Genomic DNA, 12,761 nt, shown 5'->3' on the forward strand with positions numbered 1-12,761 from the left:
CTTTATCTGATGCCGGTGCTTATGTAGTTACATTATTTACCTTGTGTTGCCCTATTATGTATTTTCTTTTATTTCTTTTCTTTTCATGTACTTAATGATCTGTTGAGCTGCTTGCAGAAAATTACTTTTCACTGTACGTCGGTACGCGTGACAATAAACAAATCCAATCCAATTCTTCCCCCCTTCACCTCATTTTACTTCTCTCCCTGTCGTGTCTCCCCTTCCCTCAACATCTACATCTGTCACAACATACTCTTCGATTTTAGTTTCTCTGCTATTTGCCCTTTTATTTTCTCTGGGGACTGCCATTATCATAGAATTAGCAGTGCAGGAGAAGGCTATTCGGCGCATCGAGTCTGCACCAGCCTTTGGAAAGACCACCCTAATTAAGCCCATGCCTCCAACCTATCCCCATAAGCCGACGAACATTTTTGACACAAAGGGGCAATTTAGCATAACCAATCCACTTAACCTGCACATTTTAGCACTCTTTTCCCTTGGTTTCTGTGGTTATGACTCATCTTTCATTTCCTCACCCTACAGTTAAATATCTTCCACTTTCAACGGCTTTTCGCTTTGACAAAGGGGCATCTGGGCTCTTTTTTCTCCTTACAAATGCTGCCAGACCTTTTGAACTTTTCCAACATTTTCTCTTTGTTTCAGATTCCAGCATCCACAGCAATTTGCTTTTGTTTAGAACAGCCATTTAAATCACTTTGGGATATAGAGCATAACACAACACCCATTTACACGAATTTGTGTTTTATCTCAACGATGTAACAAAATACATCTTCTACTGCCTATTTGGAGTTTCAATGGTGCTGTTATTACCCAACATACCTAGCGTTTGTGAATCTGCCCTGATCACTCCCCAGGAGCCCAGTACGCAGGCGCAATGTTGTATCTAGAGCATGCGCAGTTTCACTTTGCTCCGAGTACTGCGCGTGCGGGAGAGGCTTTTTTCGGCAGGTGAGGGTCGCTGGGGCGGAGAGAGGAATGGAGCCGGAAGGTGGGGTGGGGAGGGAGCCCAGACTTCATAAACACCTGGTGCAGGTTGCAAGCCCCGTCAGAAGCCTGCACGTCAGATGCTTTCTGTTCCAGGGCTTTTTCCCGGGAACAGGCCCGGGTTAACGGCCGCCGTCTTGTTTGGGCGGGCAGCGTAGCGCATGCGTGGATCGGCCAGACGAGTGGGCGGGGCCTCAGGGTCACAGTGACCCGGATGGTGACAACTTCCAAACTAAACAGCTGGAGGACATTCCACTGAGCTGACTGGGTGGGAGGAGGTCTGAAGGTTCAAATTAGAGCAAAATACTGCGGATGCTGGAAATCGGAAGTAAAGACATAAAATGTGGATAAATGTTCAGGTCTGTCAGCTTCTTTATACTGTGGAGTGAGAATGGAGTCATCTTTCATGCATAAATCTTTCCTACTATCTCTGTCTTTTAGCTTTGACTAAGGGTCATCTGTACTCCAAGCATTAGCTCTTTTCTCTCCCTACAGACGCTGCCAGACCTGCTGAGATTTTCCAGTATTTTCTCTTTGGTTGCAGCTCATATTTGTTGTGACCTCCTGGACAGGAAGCTGTGAGCATGGATCTGACAATCAGCCTGAATCAGCATCTTCAGGAGAATAGGGAGGGTGAATAGCGCCGTAGTGTGGCGACGAGGGGATTTTCACAGTAACTTCTTTGCAGCGTTAATGTCAGCCTACTTGTGACACCAGTAAATATTCTTATTATTTGATACAACAGGGGGAGAGGCTGCACAGTGGTGCAGTGGTTGGCACTGCAGCCTTACAGCGCCAAGGTCCCATCCCGACTCTGGGTGTGTGGAATTTGCATATTCTCCCCATGTTTGAGTGGGTTTTGCCCCCACAACCCAAAAATGTGCACAGTAGGTGGTTTGGCTATGCTAAATTGCCCCTTAATTGGAAAAAAAATGAATTGGGAACTCTAAATTTATTTTTAAAAAGAGATAGGAGGGAAGGTGTTGGGATGGAGATCTAGAGCTTTTGGGGAATAAGAGAGAGGAAAAAATATGACATAGAAACTAGAATTGTCTGTTCTAAGTTTTTATCCTGTACTGACTGTGATGAATTTTGTCAATTGTTTTCACAGGATATTAGATGAGGAATTACAGACAGAAATCTCAAATGTTGCGTCTCGTTCTGACAGTCAGTACTTTTATTGGAACCTGAATATCATTGGCCTTTGAATCAAGAAGAACTATTTGTCCAAACTGTCAGCTAAAGATTTCAAACATCAGTGTTACTGGAAAAGCACCGAGACCCACACAACACACACCCAAGTAAGAGAGTTTCAGTGAACTAACTGTGGAAAGAGCTTCAACCAATTACATGGTGTGAAGAACATCACACCATTCATAGCGGAGAGAGACCATACCCGTACTGTGTATGTGGAAGAGGCTTCAACTGATTGTCCAACCTGGAGAGACACAAGGAGACCCAAAACATGGAGAAACCATGGAAATGTGGGGACTGTGGGAAGGGATTCCGAGTCCCATCTGTGCTGGAGGTTCATCGACGCAGTCACACTGGGGAGAGGCCGTTCACCTGCTCTCAGTGTGGGAAGGCATTTACTCAGTTATCCAACCTGCAGAAACACCAGCGAGTTCACACTGGGGAGAGGCCACCTTACTGCTCTCAGTGTGGGAAAGGATTCTGTGATTCTTCCCTCCTATTGAGACATCAGCGAGTTCACACTGGGGACAGGCCGTTCATTTGCTCTCAGTGTGGGAAAGGATTTGCTGAAGTATCCAAACTGCAGAAACACCAGCGAGTTCACACTGGGGAGAGGCCATTCACCTGTTCTCAGTGTGGGAAGGGATTCACTCAGTCATCCACCCTGCAGACACACCAGCGAGTTCACACTGGGGAGAGGCCATTCACCTGCTCTCACTGTGGGAATGGATTTACTCAGTTATCTCACCTGCTGACACACCAGCGAGTTCACACTGGGGAGAGGCCATTCACTTGCTTACAGTGTGGGAAGGAATTCACTCGGTTATCACACCTGCAGTCACACCAGCGAGTTCACACTGGGGAGAGACCGTTCACCTGCTCTCAGTGTGGCAAGGAATTCACTCGGTTATCTCACCTGCAGAGACACCAGCAAGTTCACACTGGGGAGCGGCCATTCACCTGCTCTCCATGTGGGAAGAGATTCACTCGGTTATCTCACCTGCAGACACACCAGCGAGTTCACACTGGGGAGAGGCCATTCACCTGCCCTCAGTGTAGGAAGGGATTCACTCAATTATCCAGCCTGCAGACACACCAGCGAATTCACACTGGGGAGAGCCCATTCACCTGCCCTCAGTGTGAGAAAGGGTTCCGTGATTCATCCAACCTGCGGAGACATCAGCAAGTTCACACTGGGGAGAAGCCATTCTCATGCTCTCAGTGCGGGAAGGGATTCACTCGGTTATTCAACCTGCAGTCACACCAGCAAATTCACACTGGGGAGAGACCATTCAGCTGCTCTTAGTGTGGTCATGGATTCAGTCATTCATCCACCCTGCGGACACACCAGCGAGTTCACACTGAGGAGACACCGTCCACCTCTCAATGTGAGACGGGATTGCATGTTTCATCAGACCTGCTGTGACACCAACAATTTCACAATTGATTACAGGGGTTGGATTCTGCTGTTATTGTTTCTGCTCTGCACCCAGGACAGCATTTTGTTCATTCTGACAGGTGGTCAGTGGGGATGGTCGGAGGGTTTCTTTCTGCTGGACTAGGCGGTCTCACCACTTTGCCTCCAGTTGGCTGATTCTCTTTGAACCTTGTTACTAATACCTGGCTTCAAATTGCACAAGGATCACAGAGTGAAAGGGTGTTTGGAAGTGTGGAGATATTTAGTTTCCATTTCTGTTTGGAACCACGCAAAGCATGCCACGTTGCCATGGAAATGGGCCCTGGTGGTTACATGGTTCTTTTGTTTAATTTATCTGGGTGTTCCGCACAGAAGAAAACTATCAGGGTTACGAGGGGCAAGTTGTTTGAGGTGGACTGGGAGACTGATTGGTACGGGGAATACCTAATATTTAAGGAATTATTACATATTTATCAGGGGTTGGTCAGCTCAGTTGGCTGGACGGCTGGTTTGTGATGCAGAGCAATGCCAACAGTGAGGATTCAACTCCCAAACTGGCTGGTTTATTCATGAAGGCCCCGCCTTCTCAACCAGTCCCTTCGCCTGAGGTGTACTGAACCTCGGGTTAAATCACCTCCAGTCAGCTCTCGGTCAAAGGCGAGAGCAGCCTATGGGATCTTTGCGAATTTTATTTTACATTTTTACAACAAATATAGATTCCTTTAAGGAACGAAAATCCAACAAGAAAAGTGATGCAACCTTGGCTAACAAGAAAAGTTAAAGATTCCATTAGATCAATGGAAGAGGTTCAGAACGTGGTCAAAATATCAGTAAACCTGCGGATTGGGAAATGGTTTAGAATTCAGAGAAGGAGGGCCAAGAAACTGATTAAGAGCAATAGAATATGAGAGAAAACTGGGGGGAAACATAAAAACCGACTGGAAAAGCTTCTATAGGTATTTGGAAAGGAAAACACTGTCAAATACAAATGTGGGTCCATTCCAGGCAGAGACAGGAGAGTTCATGATGGGGAGTCAGGAAATGGCAGAGAAACTGAACAATGTGTGTCTGTCTTCACGGATGAAAATGCAAAACTTTCTCCAAAACACATGCAAACCAAGGGACTCGTGAGCACGAGGAACAGGAAGAGATGAGAATTCGTGAAAAAGTAGTCCTGGAGAAATTAATGGGGTTGGAAGTGAATAAATCCCCAAAATCTGATGATCTACATCCCAGAGTGTTGAACGAGGTGGCTGTAGAGATCTCTATTCCTTATTCTAGATTCTCCTGACTATCTGGAATGGACAAACGTTTCCTTTTTACGTACCTATAGATCTTTTTACAGTCCATTATAATGTAATTTGCTGTTTCACATTCATATTCTATTCTCCCTCGCTTTCTCAGTGACTTAGTCCTTTGCTGTATTCTAAAATCCTCACAATCCTCAGGTTTATTCCTATTTCTGATAACTTTGTCGGCCTTTTCTTTCAATCTTATACAATACTTCACTTCCTCTGGTTCTCTGACCTTTTGGGGTTTTTGTGCTCTGAAGAAATGTAAAGTGTGTAATAATTATTGAAAGTCTATCCGTTGCCTGTGGACTGTCACACCTTTTAATGTATTTACTCCAATCCACCTCTGCTAATTTGTCCCTTCTACCGTCATAATTTCCTTCAAACTTAATACCTTGGCTTCAGATTAGAATACCTCATATTCAATATTCTGGTCACTCATCCTGAAAGGTTATTTTTCAGCACGATTATCGATTAGCCCTTTTTTAATGCATAATATTAGATCTACAAGCACCTGTTCTCTAGTTGGTTCCTCAACTTACTGCTGTAGATAACTGTCCCGAACACACTCCAGAAACTTGCCCTCCACAGCATCAGTGTCCATTAGGTTAACCCAGTCTATATGCAGATTGAAGTCACTCCTTAATATTTTACCCATGCTATAATGTTTTACCTATTCTCTAATCTCCGATTAATACCATGTCCCACACTACCCCTACTGTTTGGTGGCCTATAACACCTCTCACCAATGTTTCCTGCCCCATGCTGTTTCTTGGCTCCACCCAAACATATTCCACGTTTTGTATTCCTGATCTGAGATCCACCCTTACTAATATTCTGATGCCGTCCCTTATTATCCGAGCAACACCACCTCCTTTTCCTTTTTGCCTGCATCATCAGCAAACTAAGTGAGCATACCTTTGGTCCCATCATCAAAGTCATTGTAAAACGTTGAGGCTCCAGCACTGACCCCTGTGACACACCACTCATTACATCTTGCCAGCCAGAAAATGGCCTATTTGTGCCTACTCTCGGTTTTCTGGCAGCTGGCTAATCTTTCACTGTGAAAGACAATTCTGGGATTAAAGGCTGCCTGACTTGAAAAGAAAAGAACGGAAGTAAATCCTGGGGAATGAATCATCACTTTGGACTGGTTCTGAGATTCAGTTTCTACTTGCAGGGCAGAGTAACTATAATCGTGCAGTTCAAATTTAGATTGCGTAACTTTGGTACGGTAGCACAGTGGTTAGCACTTGGGTTCAACTCCCACTTGGGTCACTGTTGTACAGAGTCTACACGTTCTCCCCGTGTCTGCGTGGGTTTCCTCCAGATGCTCCGGTTTCCTCCCACAAGTTCCAAAAGGTGTGCTTGTTAGATGAATTTGGCATCCTGAATCCTCCCTGTGGGCACCCGAACAGGCACCGGACTGTGGCGACTAGGAGATTTTCACAGTAATTTCATTGCAGTGTTAATGTCGGCCTATTTGTGACAATAATAATGATTATTATTATTTTAAAATACCAAAGTTCTGTGGGTAGGTTACAGTAGCATCTAGTTTGTTTGTTGCATTAAAAGTGATAAAACGTGAAGTCCCGTTGTGTGATTCTTCAATTTGTTGACTGGGAATTCAATTTTTTTTAAAGAAGTTGCTGACCTTTATGGAGGTTCTAATCCACAAATTCTGACTTCCCTTGTGCACCTTTCTGTCTGTACTGCTCGTGTCAATGACAGCCAGGTGATGGAGCTGAGGGCTGAATTTAGCTGAGAGTAAAGGAGCCTGTACACAAAAGAGAGGGGAAGGTGCTGGAGGCCTGACTTGAGAAATGGATCTCCAACTAATCAAGGATGATAGTGGCTGATGGTGATGCGACCCCAGGGTTCGGTGCCCCTGTGTCCAAAGCGGGGAGTCACAGGAACGGGGTACCAGAACATTGTGAACATCCTTTTACTCGGGTTGTCTTTGATCCTCAAGTAATTCTCTGTTCGATTTTTTTAACCATGTTCAGTTTCGTCAATAAACTTTCAACCAGAAAATACATTAATTTGTTCGACTTTCCTGGGGTAGAGAAGATTTGATTTTTCTTTTGATATATAGTTTGAAAATGAGGTTCAGGGACTCAATCGTGACTAATTTATCAAGGTACTTTGAGGAGGTAACAAGGGATGTCAATAAAGGAAAACCTGTAGATGTGCTTTATGTAGATTTCCAGAAGGTATTTCCCAAGGTGCCACATCAAAGGTTATTCCACAAAATAAGAGCTCATGGTGTAGGAGCAACATATCAGCATGGATAGAGGATTGGTTAGCGAATAGGAAGCAGCCAGTAGGTATAAATGGGCCATTTCTGGGTGGGTAAGATGTGACAAGTAGAATGTCACCAGGATCAGTGCTGGGCTCCCAACCATTTACAATCTGTATGAAAGTGTTGGATGATGGGATTGAATGAATGACTCATACAGGTAGGGAAGTAATATGTGAAGTAGATTTAAGGAGGCTGCAAAGGATGAGAGTCACCCAAGGCTGGAATCGAACCTGGGTCTGGCACTGCGAGGCAACAGTGCTAACCACTGTGCTCCCGTGCTTCCCCTTTGACTGACTCTTTACTGTCGCTGGGTCAAACTCCTGGAATTCCCTCAGGAACGCACAGTGGGTGTCCCAACACCACACCGACTGCAGCAGTTCAGGAAAGCAGCTCACCACCTTCTCAAGGACAATTAGGGATGGGTAATAAATGTTGGCGAAGATTTTGTAATCTGTGCTGAGGAGGGAGACCAGTCACCAGTTTTTAAGGTGGGGGAGATACCCCCCCCCCCCCCTCTGGCAGCAGGGGAATGGTGGCATCTCCCCAGTTGCCAGACTTTCCCCCAGGACCCCTGCATCGTCGTTCCCCAGGAAGTTCCAGAAAACTCAAAGTCTGCACGGTCAGCCCGGGGGTTTTGCCCCTGGACAGGCTGGCGTGGGCACAGGTCAGATCCCCCAGGCTGAGAGGGTTATCAAATCTCCCAGCGCCTTCTGGGCTGATCTACAGCAGGTCCTACCACAAAACTCGATGGACAGATCCAGGAGAAATGGGCACTAAATGTTTTGAATTTGGGCCCTGACCCGAGATGAGGGGCCTGTCGTCAGCCAGCAGTGTAAGGAACAGCTGACCGACCCTGCGCATTTTTGCCTGAAGTAGGAAAGCTGGGGTCCATGACGATCTGGATCTATGACCTCAGATACACGCCACGGGACCTGACAAGTTGCAGATCCCGCAGTGCGCACTTCTTCTCCGAGTACACCAGCTACAGGGCCGGATCCTCATCAGGCTGACTGAGACATGACTCCAGGTCACGTACCTCCTTTTCCAACTCCTCAACCTTGGACTTCTTGTCGACCCCATCACATACACCTGACAGAAGGTAGGCATGGGAGTCTTGTCCCATCATAACCTCAGGGAGGGGAAGCCTCTCCGCTTCCTTCTCCAGCCGGTCCAGATCCGATGAACGAGCCAAAGGAACCGCTCGTCCTCCAGCAGCAGGTTGTTGAAGTGCCAGTACGCAGACCACGTCTGAGGGTGAGACCCACCCAGACCAGACAGTGGTGCAATCACGGCACCTGCTGCACAGAGGCCATCAGGAAATGGGGCAGGGTAGCACGGTGGCACAAGTCGTTAGCACGGCTGCCTCACGGCACCGAGGTCCCAGGTTCAAACCCGGCTCTGGGTCACTGTCCGTGTGGAGTTTGCACATTCTCCCCGTTTTTGCATGGGTTTCACCCCCACAACCCAAAAGATGTGCAGCGTAGATGGATTGGCCACGCTAAATTGTCACTTAATTGGAGAAAATGAATTGGATGCTCTAAATTAAAAAAAAGAAAAATAATGGAAACGCGGCAGCTGTGACCTTGAAATGTAGAGGCGGCCAATTCTGCACACTACGAGCCCAGGCCTCAAAAAAGTGAAGACGCTGGAGTCAGGATGGAGAGTCTGCCAGACATCCACCAGTCAAAGAACCCAACCAGGTTCCTTAACTTCACCACCGCACGAGAGCTGCACAGGGTACCGAGGCGGTCCTTTGTCCCGAATGTGCAATTGAAATTAAACCCCTCCCCCCGCCGGAATGATACACTTGCCTGCAGCGATGATGCCAAGGAGAGTGGATACTTGCTCGAAGAAAGCCGTCTGCTGCTGGCCAGCCTAGGGGGCGTAGACATTCACAAGGTGAGGTACCTCACCCCCCTCGCGGACCGTCAGGTGCAGCAACCGACCTGGCACTGGCTCCTTGACCCTCAAGATCTCCGTCTGAAAATGTGGGACCAACAAGATAGCCAACCCACCTAAACGTGAGGATAGGTGACTTATGTAGACCGCCCCCCCCCCCCCCCCCCCCCCACTCCAGGAGCCACGTGGCTTTGTCTCCCAGAGCGGTGTTGGTTTCCTGCAGGAAGTACGCCGCATACTTCCCGTCACAGAGGACCGAGAAGTTCTGGAACCTGTGGAGTGTGTCCCAGCTGCTGTTAATGTTGAGGTTGGCTGTAGTCACCTCCATGTCAGCAGTAAATTGCCACCTGCACTGCCATCTATTGAGAGCTTGGAGGGAAAAGAGGAGCACGGGCCCCTTCATTCCCTCAGGAGCCGGGCGAGGAAAGATTTCAGCTTGCACTGCTCAGTCACGTCTGCGTCTCCTGCCTCTTTCACGTAGGTGCGGGAAGATTTAACGAGCAGCGCCATGTCGGAGCACAGGTTGAGGGCGAGCTGCACTCGGGTTTCGGCGACCACAGTTTACATATAGAAAATTCCGGAGTTCCCCTCGGGGAAGTGTGTGTAAAGGCCCCAGTGTTACAGAAATTCAAGTAAACAAGTTGCAAGGAGAAAGAATATAATAGAAATGTTTGCACTGAGCAAGAGAAAACTCTAAGGCTACAAAAGTAAGAACCTTATTGATTCTCGTGATGGGGAATGTAGACAGAGTGAGGCAACGCAGAGAATATCTGAATAACTTTAATAAACATTATTCAACAGTAATGTCACTTACACACATTAAAACTAAGGACCTACAATAGAAACAGATTCTCAGAGGTCAGACTGAGGCTAAGATTACACATGAAGAGATAAATAATCTGTAAGGACAGACAATGTATGTTCTCGACACTGAGCCAGAGGGTCAGGAGATGGACTAAATACAAAGACATTCTGAAGTTTTTAAGAAAGAGAGGAGATATTCAGTTACAAAACATGAGAAACGTGGTGACCATATCACACAGACTGACTAAAGAGCATGACATCATTTACCAGGTGAATTAATGTGTTCATGTGTTCCACTTTGATAAATAAATAACCAGAGTGTGTTGACAAGTTAAGAATACATTACTAAAGTCAAGAAGGATCAATACAAAATCTCGGTGTTCCTGACCAGGTCTACCTTTGAGCAGATTGATCAGATTAGAATAACGTGCTCACAGATGTTTCTCATGAGACCTCCCGTCAGTATCCAGTAATCTCATGGTCTCTGTCTGGAATAGGTTAGGTGATAGAAATAAAAACATTGAACAAATGTCTCATTATTTCTTAGTTTCCGAGCTCGTATTAAGTGATATGGATAATTCGGTAAAAACACATGGTATATTTAGTTTTTGGGGAGCAACACTGTAACAATTTGAAATGAAATCCAGGATCTCTGATCAATATGAAATTGATTATCAGAAGCTTTCCAGGCAGCACACACACACCCTCTGTGCAGTGTGAACTTATTGATGAGTTAAAGGTTTAAACGGCTGAGTGAGTCGCTTCCCACTCAGAGCAGGTGAACAGTCTCAGCCCAGTGTGAACTTTCATCAGGTAAGTTGAAACATTTCCATACATGGAGAAAGTGAATGACTGTCGAACAGCAGACTGTGTGACTGAGTGAATCCCTACACACACACACAGGGCAAGTGAATGACTGTCGAACAGCAGACTGTGTGACAGTGAATCCCTACACACACACACACACACACACGCAGGGCAAGTGAATGACTGTCGAACAGCAGACTGTGTGACAGTGAATCCCTACACACACACACACACACACGCAGGGCAAGTGAATGACTGTCCAACAGCAGATCGTGTGACTGAGTAAATCCCTCCACACACACACACAGAGCAGATGGTTGGCCTCTCCCCAGTATGAATACACTGCTGTCTCAGAAGGGTGTATGTCTAATTGACTCTACTCCCACACTCGGAGAATGAGATGGCCTCTTCCCAGAGTGAGTGCAATGGTGAATTTGAGGTGAGATGTTTGCCTGAATCCAGTCCCACAGTGAGAGCACCTGAACTCACTCACATCCGTGAACACGTCAATGGGAGATAAAGTTCCTCGGAAAGTGTTCAGCACTTCCGCAGTCTGGGCATTTAATAGGTCACTCATCAGTGTGAACTGCCTGATGTCTCACCAGGTTGGACAAGTGAGCAAATCCCATCCTACACTTGGAACAGGTGAATGGCCTCTCCCCAGTGTGAAGTCGCTGGTGGATCAGCAGGTAGGATGAATGAGTGAATTGTTTTCCACGCACAGAACAACTGAATGGTTTCTCCCCAGTGTGAACTTGCTGGTGTATCCACAATTGGAATGACTGAATAAATCCCTTCCCACACTCAGAGCAATAGAACGGCCTCTCCCCAGTGTGAATGCACCGATGTATCAGCAGTTGGGATGACTGACTAAATCTCTTCCAACATTCAGAGCAGGTGAATGGCCTCTGCCCAGTCTGAATTCACTGGTGTCTGAAGGCAGGATGCGATACTGAATCCTTTCCCACATTCAGAGCAGGTGAATGGACTCTCGGCAGCGTGACTGTGATGTACAGTGAGGTCAGATGAATGCCTAAACCTACTGTCTGTCTGTGCGGAGTCTGCATGTTCTCCCCGTGTCTGCGTGGGTTTCCTCCGGGTGTTCCGGTTTCCTCCCACAAGTCCCATTACGTACTTTGGACAGTCTGAATTCTCCCTCATTATACCCGACCAGGTGCTGGAATGTAGCGACCAGGGGCTTTTCACAGTAACTTCATTGCAGTGTTAAAAATTCCCACAATCTGGACATTTAAAAGGTCTCATCAGTGTGAACCTTCTGGTGTGTCAGTAAATGTGATGAACAAGTGAATCCCTTCCCACACTCACAGCAGGTGAACGGCCTCTCTCAGTGCAAGTGCCCTGATGTACAGTAAGGTCAGTCCAAAGAAGTGCAGGTTAGGTGGATTGGCCATGTTAAATTGCCCTTAGTGACCAAAATAAAAGGTTAGAAGGGGTTATTGGGTTACAGGGATAGGGTGGAAGTGAGGGCTTAAGTGGGTCGGTGCAGACTCAATGGGCCGAATGGCCTCCTTCTGCACTGTATGTTCTATGTGAGTGCCCTGATGTACAGTGAGGTCAGATGATCGTTTAAACCCAGTCCCAATGGGAGAGCAGCTGAATGGTCCTTCATCAGTGTGAATACGTTGACGTGACTTCAGTTCCCAGGAGCTTCGACAGTACTTCCCACAGTCCAGGCATTTAACGGTGTCTCCCCATTGTGAATCCGCTGGTGTCTCAGCAGGTTGGATGACTGAGTGAATCCTTTCCCACAATGAGGGCAGGTGAATGGCTTCTCTCTGGTGTGAATTCTCTGGTGAACCAGCATAGCTGATGCACAAGTGAACCCCTTCCCACACTTGGAGCAAGTGAATGGCTTCTCCCCAGTGTGAATGCGTTGGTGTGTCCGCAGTTGGGATGGGGTAATAAATCCTTTCATACAGTTAGAGCAGGTGAATGGTCTCTCCCCGGTGTGAACTCGCTGGTGTTGAGTGAGGTTAAATGATCGCCTGAACCCAGTCCCACAGTGAGAGCATCTGAACGG

At 46.9% G+C, this 12,761-nt stretch overlaps 1 pseudogene; it reads left to right on the forward strand.

Moving 5' to 3' along the window:
* Positions 1-924: 924 nt before the first annotated feature.
* On the forward strand, positions 925-6,153 carry LOC119960675 (annotated as a pseudogene).
* The last annotated feature ends 6,608 nt before the right edge of the window (positions 6,154-12,761 follow it).

This window comes from Scyliorhinus canicula, unplaced genomic scaffold (assembly GCF_902713615.1).
Source record: "Scyliorhinus canicula unplaced genomic scaffold, sScyCan1.1, whole genome shotgun sequence".
In the NCBI taxonomy this organism is placed as follows: Eukaryota; Metazoa; Chordata; class Chondrichthyes; order Carcharhiniformes; family Scyliorhinidae; genus Scyliorhinus; species Scyliorhinus canicula.